Source organism: Narcine bancroftii, chromosome 2 (assembly GCF_036971445.1).
Source record: "Narcine bancroftii isolate sNarBan1 chromosome 2, sNarBan1.hap1, whole genome shotgun sequence".
NCBI classification, from domain to species: Eukaryota; Metazoa; Chordata; class Chondrichthyes; order Torpediniformes; family Narcinidae; genus Narcine; species Narcine bancroftii.
The window spans coordinates 313,802,355-313,815,488 of record NC_091470.1 but is presented as its reverse complement, the minus strand read 5'-3'; the positions used below and the strand labels follow the sequence as shown (position 1 = coordinate 313,815,488).

The window sequence follows — 13,134 nt, the reverse complement described above, 5'->3', positions numbered from 1 at the left end:
ATCTATAGGCATCTTGGGTTTTTTTTTACTTTAACATATTGTATCATGTTTTTTTTTAATAATAGCATTTTGACATAACTGAATATCAGAAATATTCCAAAAGCTTAAATTGTAAACAAACAGCAAAATTGGTCCACTGGTTTTGATGATCATTCATGTTTCTTTTCAGCAATTTCATGGGCATGGCTTTATTTGATGCACCCATGTGATCCATTTGCATGTTGAAAGGCAATGGTCCAGCTATTGGAACCAGATAAGTGAGGGGAAATAGAATATTAAAATAGTGAGTGAAAGTGGCAAAATCCTGGTCAATAATTCTGGAAAAAACATAAGTTTCATTCTCTGTTGACCGATCCAACCCCTCCATCTGACAGCTCTCTGAAATGTAACCAGAACTATTTGAAACTCGGTCTTGCGTTTGACTGATACGAACTACTGGCTACAAATCTCTATCATCATGAGAACCACCAATATCCCAGCTCCATTATGTGGGGTCAGAAAAAGTCATCGAATCCCCATAAAAATCCTTCCTCTCACCTTAATCCCAAGTTCTTCTGATTTAATATCCCTATTGAGGAAAAATGATACCATCTATTGATCCTGTTTGTGCCTCTCACAATCTTTTAGACTTTTATCTAGTCATTCCTCAGTCTCCTTCAATCCAGGCAAAATCCTGGTGAATCTCCTTTGAACGTCCAGCCAGCACCATCACAAAAATTTCTTACATGGGTGGAGTAGGATGAACTTCACTTACCTCGACGCACCTCTGAACTGAAGTCTGCAAATGCACTTTCTGAGCTGTTTGTTAGGGACAGAGGCATTGGCAGCAATCAAATTTTTAAAAAATATTCAATTAAAACATTAAAAATAGAGTTCATACCACACCACGCAGCCACAACCATTACAATGTAGTTAGTTCCCCGACAGTACTCAGCTGTTATTGTATCCAGCATCACAATTAAAAATGTTGATAAAGATACTACTTTGTATTATTCAAAATCCAGTTCAAAATATGAAAATAAAATGATCTGCAAGAATCTGACAATTTTCTGCAGAAAAAAATTGAAAACTGCAAGACTATTTGCACATAACATAAATCCTATTGGGTCTGCTTGTGAATTTATCCTTATTTCTGTAACAAAATTAATTGTCAAAAAGAATAAAAGCAATAGATTATTTTTATTAATTGGACTAGGGATTTTGAGAGCAAAAAGGTGGATGTCAATTGCAATGTTTCTGAGCCAACCATCCACTACAAAGTATAAATCATGCACCAATCACCACCTCCAGCACCAATCTTCGTGGATGGAAAATTAATTGTCTAAATTAGCACACAAGTCTTCTCAGAAATTCAATCTTATCCAAGGAATTTGAAAACATAACCTTGTGATTTCTAGCTGCTTGAACCCTGGGAAAAGGCTGCTTTCAATTATTACAGCAAAATGATTGGCGTTACTACAAAACTGAACTCTTAGAAACATTATACATATTCAGAATATCCCTTGAGAGCATTTGACATATTTTGACTTTTAAAACAGAAAAATATTGATCATGAATTTCTAATGTGCCATGAATTAAGAACTGCCCTCTATTCCATTTCTGATGATAAAACTCATTTCATTTAAAAGTAAACTACAATAAAGTTTAAACATGAACCTACTTCAATGTTGAGTAGGTTTCTGCTGCAACACAAACTTCAGAATCAGAATTTATTGTCAGAAAATTCGACGTTTTGCAGCAGCATCGCAGCGCAAACATTCATGTAAACCACCTGACAATAAATGGGGAAAAAATGGCACCTTACAGTGCAACTGATGGGAATTATCATATATTCCCGTTCAGAGCTAATAAAATTCAAACTTAATTCAACAAACCAAATAAAGCACAACAACCAAACATGCCACTGTTTTCATCTCTTGCACTTTATTTCCTCTCTAACTTTACTTTTCCCATCCCTCTTCCCAATAGTTTCTTCCTCTGTCTCTCCACCTCTCACACCTTCTGACTTGTACTCTATTATCTCTAGGGCTCTCTTCCAGTTTCTTTCTGACTAATACATGCCATTTCACCAACTCTATCCTCATCTCAATAAAGGGTCAGACCCAAAATAATGACTGACCAATTCTATTCATGGATTCTGTCTGACCTGCTGAGTTCTTGCAGCAAATCTTTGTCTACAGTTAGACATGATTCTGTTTTCAAAGTACCTGCCTAAATATCTTTTAAATGTGGTAAATGGGAGACTCTCCAAGAGGTGGCAACATCTCTCAGCAAGAAGAACTTCAAGATTCCAAACCAACGTCGAGGTGGAGAAGCTGCTTGTAGGTCAGACAGTGTGCAGTCGTCGCCTCGCTTTGGCAGTTGGGACCAGTCCAGGCATTGATAAGTATAATTGGGAAGGGTTTGCATATTGTAGTGTGAATTCAGCTTTAGATTTAGTAATAAAGACTTGTATAAACTGAAAAAAAAATGTGGTAAATGTACCTGCCTCTCACACTTCCTCCAGCAGCTGATTCCAAATCCACACCACTGTGTGAAAAGGTTGGGTCTCAAATCTCTTAATTCCTCTCCCCTCACCTTAAACCTCTGCCCCTCAGTTTTGTGCTCTGGGAAAAAGACTGTGACTATACTTATCTATTCCTCTCATGATTTTATATCCCTCTAAACAAGAAGGTAACCCCTCAGCCTTGACATTGGGTGGAGCTTGCATATTCTCCCTGAATACTCCAGCTTCCACCCACATTCCAAAGTTGCTACTTTAATTAACCATTGTAAATTGCCCCCATGTTGTAGGAATCGTGAGGAGATTAACTCAAAAAACACTTCAGTGGGGGAATAGGATTGCTGACTGAGCTAGTCTAGCCTCAATTACCTAATTATACCCTCTTCAATGAAACATAGAAGTATTGATCCTCACAGGTTGTTTCCCATGCTCTCCCCTTACTTCCCAGAGCTCAGTTTCCATTCACTTTAAAATCATTGTGCTCATGATAAGATTGATTATATTATTTAGAGAAAAAGCAAAATAAAAGTTTGCATGTCACATCTGATCATCTAGAAAATCTTCATTCAGCACCAAAATACTGAGGATGCTGAATTTCAAGAGTTTTACTCAATGCCCAGACCCGAGATAAAAAAATACATGAAACGATTTTAATGAAAAATTTCAAAAGCTATTACCAAAAGAAACAAACCTACTTTGCATATGATTTATTCTTCAGGATACATCGCATTAATTTTTTGAGATTAATTCTATTAACATTACAAACCTTACATTCAAAGGAGTTTGAAATTTGTGAACATTGCTTATAGACTAGTGGTTCTCAATCTTTCTTCTTTCCACTCACATACCACCTTAAGAAATCCTTATTAACCACAGAGCACTGATGGCATCTTATTTTGGATGTCAATTTTGACATTTAAGAGAAGGTTGGATGGGTACATTGGATGGGAACGGCATGGAGGGCTATGGTCTGGGGGCAGGTCATTGGGACTAGGCCAGTGGATCTAAGCCTTTTTCTTTCCAATCACATACCACTTTAAGTAATCCCTTCTAATCACAGAGCACCTACAGCATAGGGTATCACAGGTGCTCTGTGGTTAGTAAGGGATTACTTTAGTTGGCATGGGAGTGGAAAAAAAAGGTTGAGAACCACTGTCTTATTCTGAGACTGTGCACTCTTTGCTTGACTCTGCCAATGCAGAAAACATTTTAGAATCATATAGAAACAGGCCCTTCATTTAATGTAGTCCCAACCTATTCACCCTTTCCCTGTAATTCAACTCTTCCAAATGCAGCAAAATCCTTGTAAATTTTCTCTGCACCCTTTCAATCTAATTCTTACCTAAAGGCATGTTACCAAAACAGCACACAATGCTCCATATTTGGCCTCACCAATGTCTTGTACAATTTCAACATTACATCCAAACTCCAGTACTCAATTTATGAAGGCCAATATGCCAAAGGTTTCCTTTACAACCCAATCTACCTATGACGCCACTTTCGAGGAATTATGTGTCTGTGATCCTTCTGTTCTGCAACATTTTGCAGTACCTTACTATTTAGTCTGCAAGCCCTATCCTGGATCATCCTTCCAAAGTGCAATACCTCACACTTGTCCGCATTGAATGCCATCTACCATTTCACACCCATTTTTTTTCAGCTGGTTCAGATTTTGCTGGAAGCTTGGAAGCCAGCATGTCCACCACCCTCCAAGTTAAGAATATCTCATCACACCCCTTCTAACTCCACCCCACCTCACCTTATAGTTATCCCTTTTTGTCTTAGATTCTACCACTCTTGGAAACAGATGGTCACCATTCATCACACCTATACACCTCATGATTTTATAGACCTCAATAGATACCTTCTCAACCTTCTAGCCTCTGAAGAAAACAGGCTGAGTTTTTCCAGCCTCTCATAACTTAACTTCCCTAATCCTGGAAAAACACAGAGTTGTTGGTGTCTGGAATGCCTTGCCAGGGATAGTGGCAGAGGCTGAAACATTTGTGGCATCTAAGAGATTTCTAGACAGGCACATGGAAGATGGAAGAAAATAGAGGGTTATGGGTTTGAAAGGGTTTAGTACATTGTTTTTAAAAAAGGAATATATCAGTTGGCACAACATCGAGGGCTGAAGGGCCTGCACTGTGTTGTAGTGTTCTATGTAAAATTTTGTAAATGTCTTCTGTGCCTTTCCCAACTTTTTTTTTAAACTTTATTTATTCGTTCAAAAAACAAAAAATGACATATACAACAATTAACCATAAACATGAACGTTATTTTTTATATATTAAAAAAAGAGAAAAGAACCCCCCCCCCCCATTTCAGCCAACTCTCCTAAGGAGAGCCATAAAAGAAAAAAGAAAAAACATTAAAGAAAAATTAAATATACATATTAAGATCTAATCAATGTAAATATTCTGAATATAATGACCACTTATTAATTAAAAAATTATATTCATCACATAAAACATATGTAATTTTTTCCATTATTAAACAATATTTCATCTCATTATGCCATCTATTAATATCAATCATATTTGTATCTTTCCACGTACTAGCAATACAGTTTTTTCGCTACGGATAAAGCTAAATATACAAAAGCAAGCTGAAACTTATCTAATCCCAAGCCTTTCAAAGGTTGCAAACTACCCAATAAAAATACTGTTGGATCTAAAACTATTTTAATCTTATACAGATATTCTAAAAACAATTGAATTTTCTTCCAAAAAGATTGTATATCTATACATGACCAAACGGCATGAAAAAAAGTTCCACCTTTTCCAACTTTATATCCTTTCCATAGCTGGGCAAGCAAAACTGCAAACAATATTCCAAGCATGAAATCATCAAGGTCTTGTATAACTTCAACATGCCATCCCAACACTTGCATTCAATGCCTCAACTCAAAGGCAAGAGTCGCAAATGCTCTCTTTACTACTCGATCTATGGCATAATTTTTAAAGGGTTATGTACCTGCACTCTTAGGACCCTCTGCTACACAGCACTCTTTAGAGCACTACTGTTAACAGAGCCAATCTTGCCCTAGTTCAATTTACCCAAATGCAGCACTTCGCACGTCTCCAACGAGAACTGCATCTGCCATTCCTTAGCCCAGTGCCCCATCTGATGGAGATCACTTTGCAAACCCAGGGAATCTTCTTCACTGTCAACCAAAGCACATATTTTTGTATCATCAGCAAACTTACTCCTTTCTCCACAAACATCCTTGACCAAATCATTTACATAAATTGCAGAAAGCAAGGGTCCGAGTGCTGAATCCTGAAGCATACCACTGTTGACTTTACTCCACTTTAAAAAAACTGCTCTGACAACCACTCTCTGACTCATATCACCATACCAATCTTTTATCCAGTCAGCTAGTTGAACTTTGATCCCATGTGCTCTCACCTTTCACATCAACCTACCATGTTTTATTAAAGACCATGCAAATAACATAAATTGCCATGGCTTCATCTCTTCACAAAATTTAAATTGGGCTCATGAGACACAATTTTCTATGCACAAATCCATGACCTTAAATCTCCTTAATTTTCTCTTGGCCATCCAAATGTTGCTTTCAGCTCTTTTTGCCATCCTCCAATTCTCCAGAACCTCTCCCGTCCTGAGTTAAAAATGTTTGTCAAGGCCCCAACAATTTCCTTTCTGCCTTCCCACAATATTCCGGAATGCCCCTAGTCTGGAGCAGGAAATGTACAATTTTGAGACTAATTCGTCCTCACTACCGATGTAAACATGCCCTGGGCACGTTTACTTTCCTCCCTCTCCTTCCACTTATCCTGCTCCACAGTAAACAAATTTTCAAAATATTCATTTAAGATCTTCCCCCCTCCTCTGGCTCTACACAGGCAACCCACCTGATCCTAAGGGGATCTATTCTTTCCTTCGTGACTCTTTCATTCTTAATATATTTCTAAAATATTTTAGGATTCTTCCTTACAATATTTGCCCAATCTCAAAACCTCCTTTTTTCCCTTTTCACTATACTCCTACATTTCTTATACTTCCCAAGGGATTCCCTCAAACCTGTCTCCTGATATCTGATATATACCTCCTTTTACTTTCTGGTCTCTGCCTCTTTTAACCTGGGTTCCTTTACCAGTCATTCCTGACCACTGGGAAGAAGTTTGTCCTCAACCTACTTTATTCTCCTCTTAAACACCTCCTATTTGGCAGTCTCTAGGCAGGAGTTGCAGTAATTTACTGGACACTTACGTTAGAGACTTATGTCATATTGAAATTGGCCTTGTCCCATTTTAGGATTCTAACTTGAGGACCAGTATTATCCTTTTCCATAACTCTGAAACCTAATTGAATTGTAGTCCCAAAGTGTTTCCCTACTGATGCCTCTTTTACTTGACCAGCTTCATTCCACAGAACGAGGTCCAATATTGCCCTTTCCCAAATAGGTCTATCCACATAATGCTGCAGAAAGTTCTGGACATACTGTCCAGTATCCCTAACTATTGATTGTGGCATGTTGGGGAAGTTCAAAATTACCTGCCATTTTTACAGTCAGAGCAATCTCTCTACATTTTGAATCTCTAGCTTCTGGTGACTCTTTGGTGGCCTATAACATACACCAATCAAGGTGACAACTCCATGTTGATTGCTGATTTCCAGCCATACTGCCTCACACTGGATGCTCTCAATACACCCTCTGTAGAATATAGTGAGGATGGGGGTGGGAGATTAACTTTCCTCAGCCTTTGCAGGAAGTAGAGGCACTGCTGGGCTTTCTTGGCTATGGAGCTTGTGGTGAGATTCTCCTCCAAGTGCACACCAAGGAACTTGATACTCTTGATGACCTCAATGGTTGAGGCATCAATGATCAGCAGAGCGTGGCTTCCCCCCCCCCCACCCCCACCCACCCACCCCTGCCATCCTGAAGTTGACAGCCATCTCTTTTGTTTTACTAATGTTCCGATACAGGTTGTTGGCTCTGCACCAGCCCATTAGTGACTGCATTTCCTCCCTGTACAGTGACTCCTCATTACTAATAAGGCCCACCACTGTTGTGTCATCAGCAAACTTGATCATGTGGTTCAAGCTGTATTTACCTGCACAGTCATGGGTCAGCAGAGTGAAAAGCAGTGGACTAAGCACACAGCCCTTGGGGGCATGTGTGATGTCATGCTTGCAAATAAGTCATCGTAGAATGCCACTGTCATATTTTTGATTGAAGTAAAATACTTAATAGCTCTAGATATCAGCAACATATAGGAAAGCATGTTACTAACTCGTTAAATATCATCAGGTATTTTCTTTATTACTCATTTTAACCATTTATGTCACAATAGCTATGATAGAGATGCTTGCTAATGTCATACATCCTGTTTAGCATAAAAAGAGATGTGGCTATTCCAAAGAAACTCAGATTTATTTTGAGAAGAGCACAATCCCATCGGCCAAATCAAAAGATTCTCAGCAATGAAACTGTATCAAGATTTAATGCAGTCATCAAAGCAATTAGTAAACAATAACTGTCTGTTAAATTAAATTTATGTATAATACCAAATAACTTGTGGTTGTTATTTTCTATTAGCAGCAAAAAGGACTTGATGAATAGATTGAAACAATAGCAAATTTGATTTAACTACAGTTAATGACTTGCGTTGATATATCTTTCATGATCTTCGGATATCTCAAATGTTTATTCCAATTACTGAAGTACTTATAGAATGCAGACACAGCGTAACTATATTAATGTTCATATGAATTACAAGGTGGTTAGATTAGTGCTTTAAATTAAACAGATGAATCTTGCAAAAAGTCATATCAACTTGATGGACTTAACAAATTACAAGCTCAAAACCTGGATGGAAAATTCTTGATTTTCTCTCATTTGCATTTAACATCAAAATAAAAACATATTACTGTTGGGGTACATAGGTGACATTCAGGCATTCAAAAGGACTCATCCTTTGACATTTCTCATTCAAAAATCTTGGGTGGAAAAATATCAACATGCTGAACCTGGCTACATTTCAAAGTTTAGTTGAATGGAATACCAACTTAAAAACCTGGTTTTGGGAGCCCAATATTAAATAGCGGTGCTTCTGCTCATCTGACCTGAGGGAGCGGAAACTCAACGCTGCTCTGAAAAGTCCAACTGCCTGATCCCAATGCCAGCAGCTCTATAAAAGCTTTAAATGGCCTGCTAAAGGACCCAGTGGTGTTTTTAATTAAAATCCTGCAACTGTGGGGTCTGTGCCCAAGAAGGCTGCACCTATGCTCGGCAGTGGTCATTAGGTGTTGCAGACTCCAGGCAAGCAGTGGAACAAGGAACCAGAAACAGGGAAAACACCAACCCACCCCCACCGCTGAGGAGATGCAGAGGAGACAACCTACAGAATACAGAAGGGTGACCAGCAAGGGGCTCCATGGCTATAGGACCCACACAGTTTGCAGGTGGTCAGTGACGCAGTTGAAGGACTCGCAGAACCAAGATTCGTGAAGTTGCTGAGGGCAAGCAGGGTTCCTGAAGGGCCTTGGGTGCTGAAGGCTTCTTGATTAGGTCGGAGCTTTTGATCGAATTTGTGGTTGCTGAGGAGCGCTGGAGGTAAATCCACAGACACCCAGTGTCTCTGAAGGGACTCTCTTTTGCTGCTCTTACTGTAAGGGGCAACGGACAATACTAATGTCGATTCTTTGTCTGCCTTACAGCAGGCAGAAGGAAATTTTATGTTATATTACATTATCTTGAATCTTGAAAATTAATATGTGCAGTATCATGTGTACATTCTACCAAACTAATGACAAGAACCATTTGTGGAGCCAAGTTCACTGGAATTGCAATTGATTGCGAACGACAATTCTGTTCACTGGCTCTCTGACTGAAAATGCAGCACAACAAGTATTATACATTCACGTTTACAAACATAAACTACCTGAGAGCAAGGCTGACTTTGGTGTGTCAGTGGTCAGGAGGACTGGTGAATTTTGGTTCAATAGTTATCACATTGTATAGTCCAAGGTAGGGTGGAGAAATAAACTGTCTTGGTTGGGGAAATGTGATTGGTCAAAACTTGGGATCAAGGTGAAAGTCTAAAGACTGATAATGGGTGAGCAAAAAGTAATGCAAGTAATTATGTAGGAGAGAATAAATTACAGGAAATATGTGGGGGAGTGGGATTAATGCAATTAAATCTGGGAGCCAGTATGGACTCTATTGGGCCAATAGTATTTTCTGGATTTTTCCTGGAGATCAGGTTCCATTAAAATACTTTTATTTCAAATCAACCCAATTTTGAGAAACCAGTATCACTGAAATCAGAAATTCTAACTTTATGCAATACCTGGAGACCAGAAGAATGGTTTTGTCCAAACCAATGCCTGCTTTTCACTGCAATTACTGTATCTGAGAATCCATGGAGGAAACAGGTTCCATTTTGAGCAACACTGGACAGCTTTGTTTCACAGATCTACACCACTACTAATTTACAATCCAAGCCAGTCACAAAAAAACACCACTTTTTTTTGCCAGAGAAGATCCTAATATTGCTAGTGAGATTAAATGGCAAAATATACTGCCCCCCCCCCCCCACCACTTACCATCTCCTCATTGTTCTACTCACAGCCACTCAGCTGCCTTTGCTCTTTTCCATCTGCCACTTGCTCAATTCTCCTTTCCAACTTGCCAATGATCTCAGCATAATCCATGGCTGTTTTGCGTCTCCCTTCGATAGGCACAGAGAAAGGATTTTTATCTGAATGGGCTAAACCAAAGATCAATGGACCCTGCAGTGAACCTGAGCTGATGGGCCATTCGCAGTGTATTACAGTTTCACAATGCTTGTGACTCCTCTTGATTGTAAACAGTTTATTCAATCACGATTGGAAATATGTCATCACAGGTGTTAGGAACTTGTAGGCATCAGGTAAATTAGCTAGGCATGGGACAGAAGCAAGCCTCACAGGATAGCAGGTTCAACCACATATGGCAGGTATGGGCAAGCAATCAGTCAAGGATATGTTGATATGGGCAAAGAGTGGAAGTTGATGAGATGGATTAATTTCTGTGACATTGGCCACCATGATTCACAGGCTCTGAAATGAGGGAATCAATCCTCAAGTGAACACACTAGAAAGGGATGAAATGGGAGAAACAGAAGAACTTTAGAGTTCACATGCAGACATGACTAAAGGACAGATCTATAAGACGGTTAAAAAGGCATGCAAACCAATATTTTATTACCGAAGCACAAGATGCAAGAGAAAGGAGTTTCTCAAAATTCAAATTTATTGTCAAGTACATACATGACAACACATACAACCCTGAGATTCTTTTTCTAAATATCGGTAATTGTAAATTGTACACTCAAGAAGAAAGAAATATACATAAAAGAAATGGAAACAACTGACTGTGCAAATACAAGAAATTAAATATTCAGTGCACAAGATGCAAGAAAAAGGAGTTTCTCAAAATTCAAATTTATTGTCAGAGAACATACATGACAACACATACAACCCTGAGATTCTTTTTCTAAATATTGGTAATTGTAAATTGTACACTCAAGAAGAAAGAAATATACATAAAAGAAATGGAAACAACTGACTGCAAATACAGGAAATTAAATATTCAGTCATAAAGAATGAGAAAAGTCAGAGTCCTTAAATGAGTCTCTGAGTTTGTTGTTTAAAAATGTAATGGTTGATAGGCAGCAACAATTCCGAATCTGGATGCAAGAGTTCTGTGGCAGCAGTGAGAACAAAGTATATCCTGGGTGGTGTCGAACCTTGATGATTGCTGCTGCTATCTGATGGCTGCAAGTATGCTAAAAATTGGCACAATAGTTAAATTATCAAAGTAATGCATGCAATTCTGATTGTCATAGTACAAAAAAGGTTGTGATAACACTGAAAGGGTACAGAGGAGATTGATGTTACCAGGACTGGAAATTTTTAAACACATAGGAAAGATTGGATAAGCCTGGGTACAGAGATACAGACCTCATCATGGTTTGGCAATTAAGTAGAATGCTTTGTCCTAAATGATATTGGGTTCCTTAAGTGTGATTGGAGCTGCAGTAGCCAGGCAAGTTGAGATATCTCTTCACAATACTGACATGCTTGAAAAAGTAAAAACTTTGAGGTAACAGGGGGTAAGTCACTCATCAAAGAATATCTGAGTGTACAAAAAATATAAATCAGTTGCTCAAGTGGACTGAAGATTGGCAAATGGAAGTCAACTCCGACAAGTGTGAAATGTTGCACTTTGGTAAGTCAAAGCAGAGCAGGACTTGCACAGTAAATGGTAAAGCCCTGGAGATCATTGTAGAACAGAGGGCCTTGGAGTACAGCTGGATAGTTCTGTTAAAGAAGCAACTTAGGTGGACAGGGTGAAGAAAGCTTTGGATACAAAACTGGGACATCCTGATACAGCTGCACAAATTGGTGAGCAATTCTGGGTGTCGAAGAGGGAGTAAGGAATGATGGCTGTAAAGTATAATTCTGTGTCTTTGTCTCTATGGTTGATGTCTGATGGCTTGTTCCAAATTTAAAAGGAGGTAATTGCAGTATTAAAAAAAAACAAATATGCTAGAGGACAGCTAAAGGAAAGAAGGTATAGGGATAGGGGACCGAGAGAGACAGGTTGGGGGGGGGGGGGGGCTCTCAAAACCAGTCGATCTTAATGCCATCTGATTGGAGGGTAACCAGACAGAAAATAAGGAATAGTTTCTCCAATTTACAGGTGGTCTCAGTCTGGCAGTGCATGAGACCATGGACAGACATGTCAGCATGAAAATGGGGCAGGGAATTGAAACAGGTTGCCACTACAAGTTCTCTGCTATCATTATGGATATCGAGAAAGTGCTCAGTGAAACAATCTCCCAGTCTGCATCCAGTCTTCCCAATGTAGAGGAGACCACAATGGGAGCACTGGATGCAGTAGATGACTCCTGCAGATTACTTCACTTGGAAGGACTGTTTGGGGCCCCGAATAGTGATGAAGGAGGAGGTGGGGGTGCAGATAAATCATTTTTAGCAGTCACCGGGGTAGATACCAAGGGGGCAATTGGTGGAAAGGGAGGAGTGGATGAAGGAATTATGGAGGGGGTGGCACATGTGGAAAGTGGAGATGGGAAGACGTGTATAGTGGTGGGATCACATAGTAGGAGATGGAAATGGCAGTCGATGATATGTTGGATGCGAAGGCTGGTGGGATAGTAAATGAGGACAAGGGGAATCCTGTCCTTGTTGTGTGTTGGGGCAGAGGGGACCAAGGCTGATGTGAGGGTAATGGAGGATATACAGGTGAGAGCCAAGTTAATGATAGTAGAGGGGAAGCCATGTTTTATGAAGAAGGAAGATATCTTGAATGATTTCAAAGACCTTGTCCTGGAGCAGATGTGGCAGAGATGAAAGAATTGTGAGAATGGAATCCTTACAGGGAGCAAGGTCTGAAGAGATGAAGGCAATGTAGCTGTGGAAGTTAGTGAGTTTGTACAAAATGCCTGTTGAGTTTGTCTCCTATGAATTTGAAGTCAGGGTGGAAGTTGGCAACAAAATGGATAAAGTTGAAGAGCTCATTATGAGTGCATGAGATAGCACCAAAGAAGTCCAAAGCCCGCTGCGCAGCTCAGATGGCAAAGTCCTCCTCAGCGACA

The 13,134-nt window shown here is 39.4% G+C and overlaps 1 protein-coding gene across 10 annotated transcripts in view; it reads right to left on the bottom strand.

Moving 5' to 3' along the window:
- The window catches only part of greb1l (GREB1 like retinoic acid receptor coactivator), a 295,802-nt gene that overhangs the window by 256,535 nt on the left and 26,133 nt on the right, over positions 1 to 13,134 (bottom strand). Inside the window, exons 1-2 of one of the 10 annotated variants that reach the window (XM_069921701.1) lie at positions 7,585 to 7,805; positions 755 to 798 (exon numbers count right to left, since the gene is read on the bottom strand). The exons of 8 other annotated variants lie outside the window; for them this stretch is intronic. The gene's annotated coding sequence lies outside the window, so the exon portion shown is untranslated. Of the gene's footprint in view, positions 1 to 754; positions 799 to 7,584; positions 7,806 to 13,134 lie in introns of those variants that run through there. One more of the 10 variants, XM_069921700.1, reaches the window with a different exon arrangement.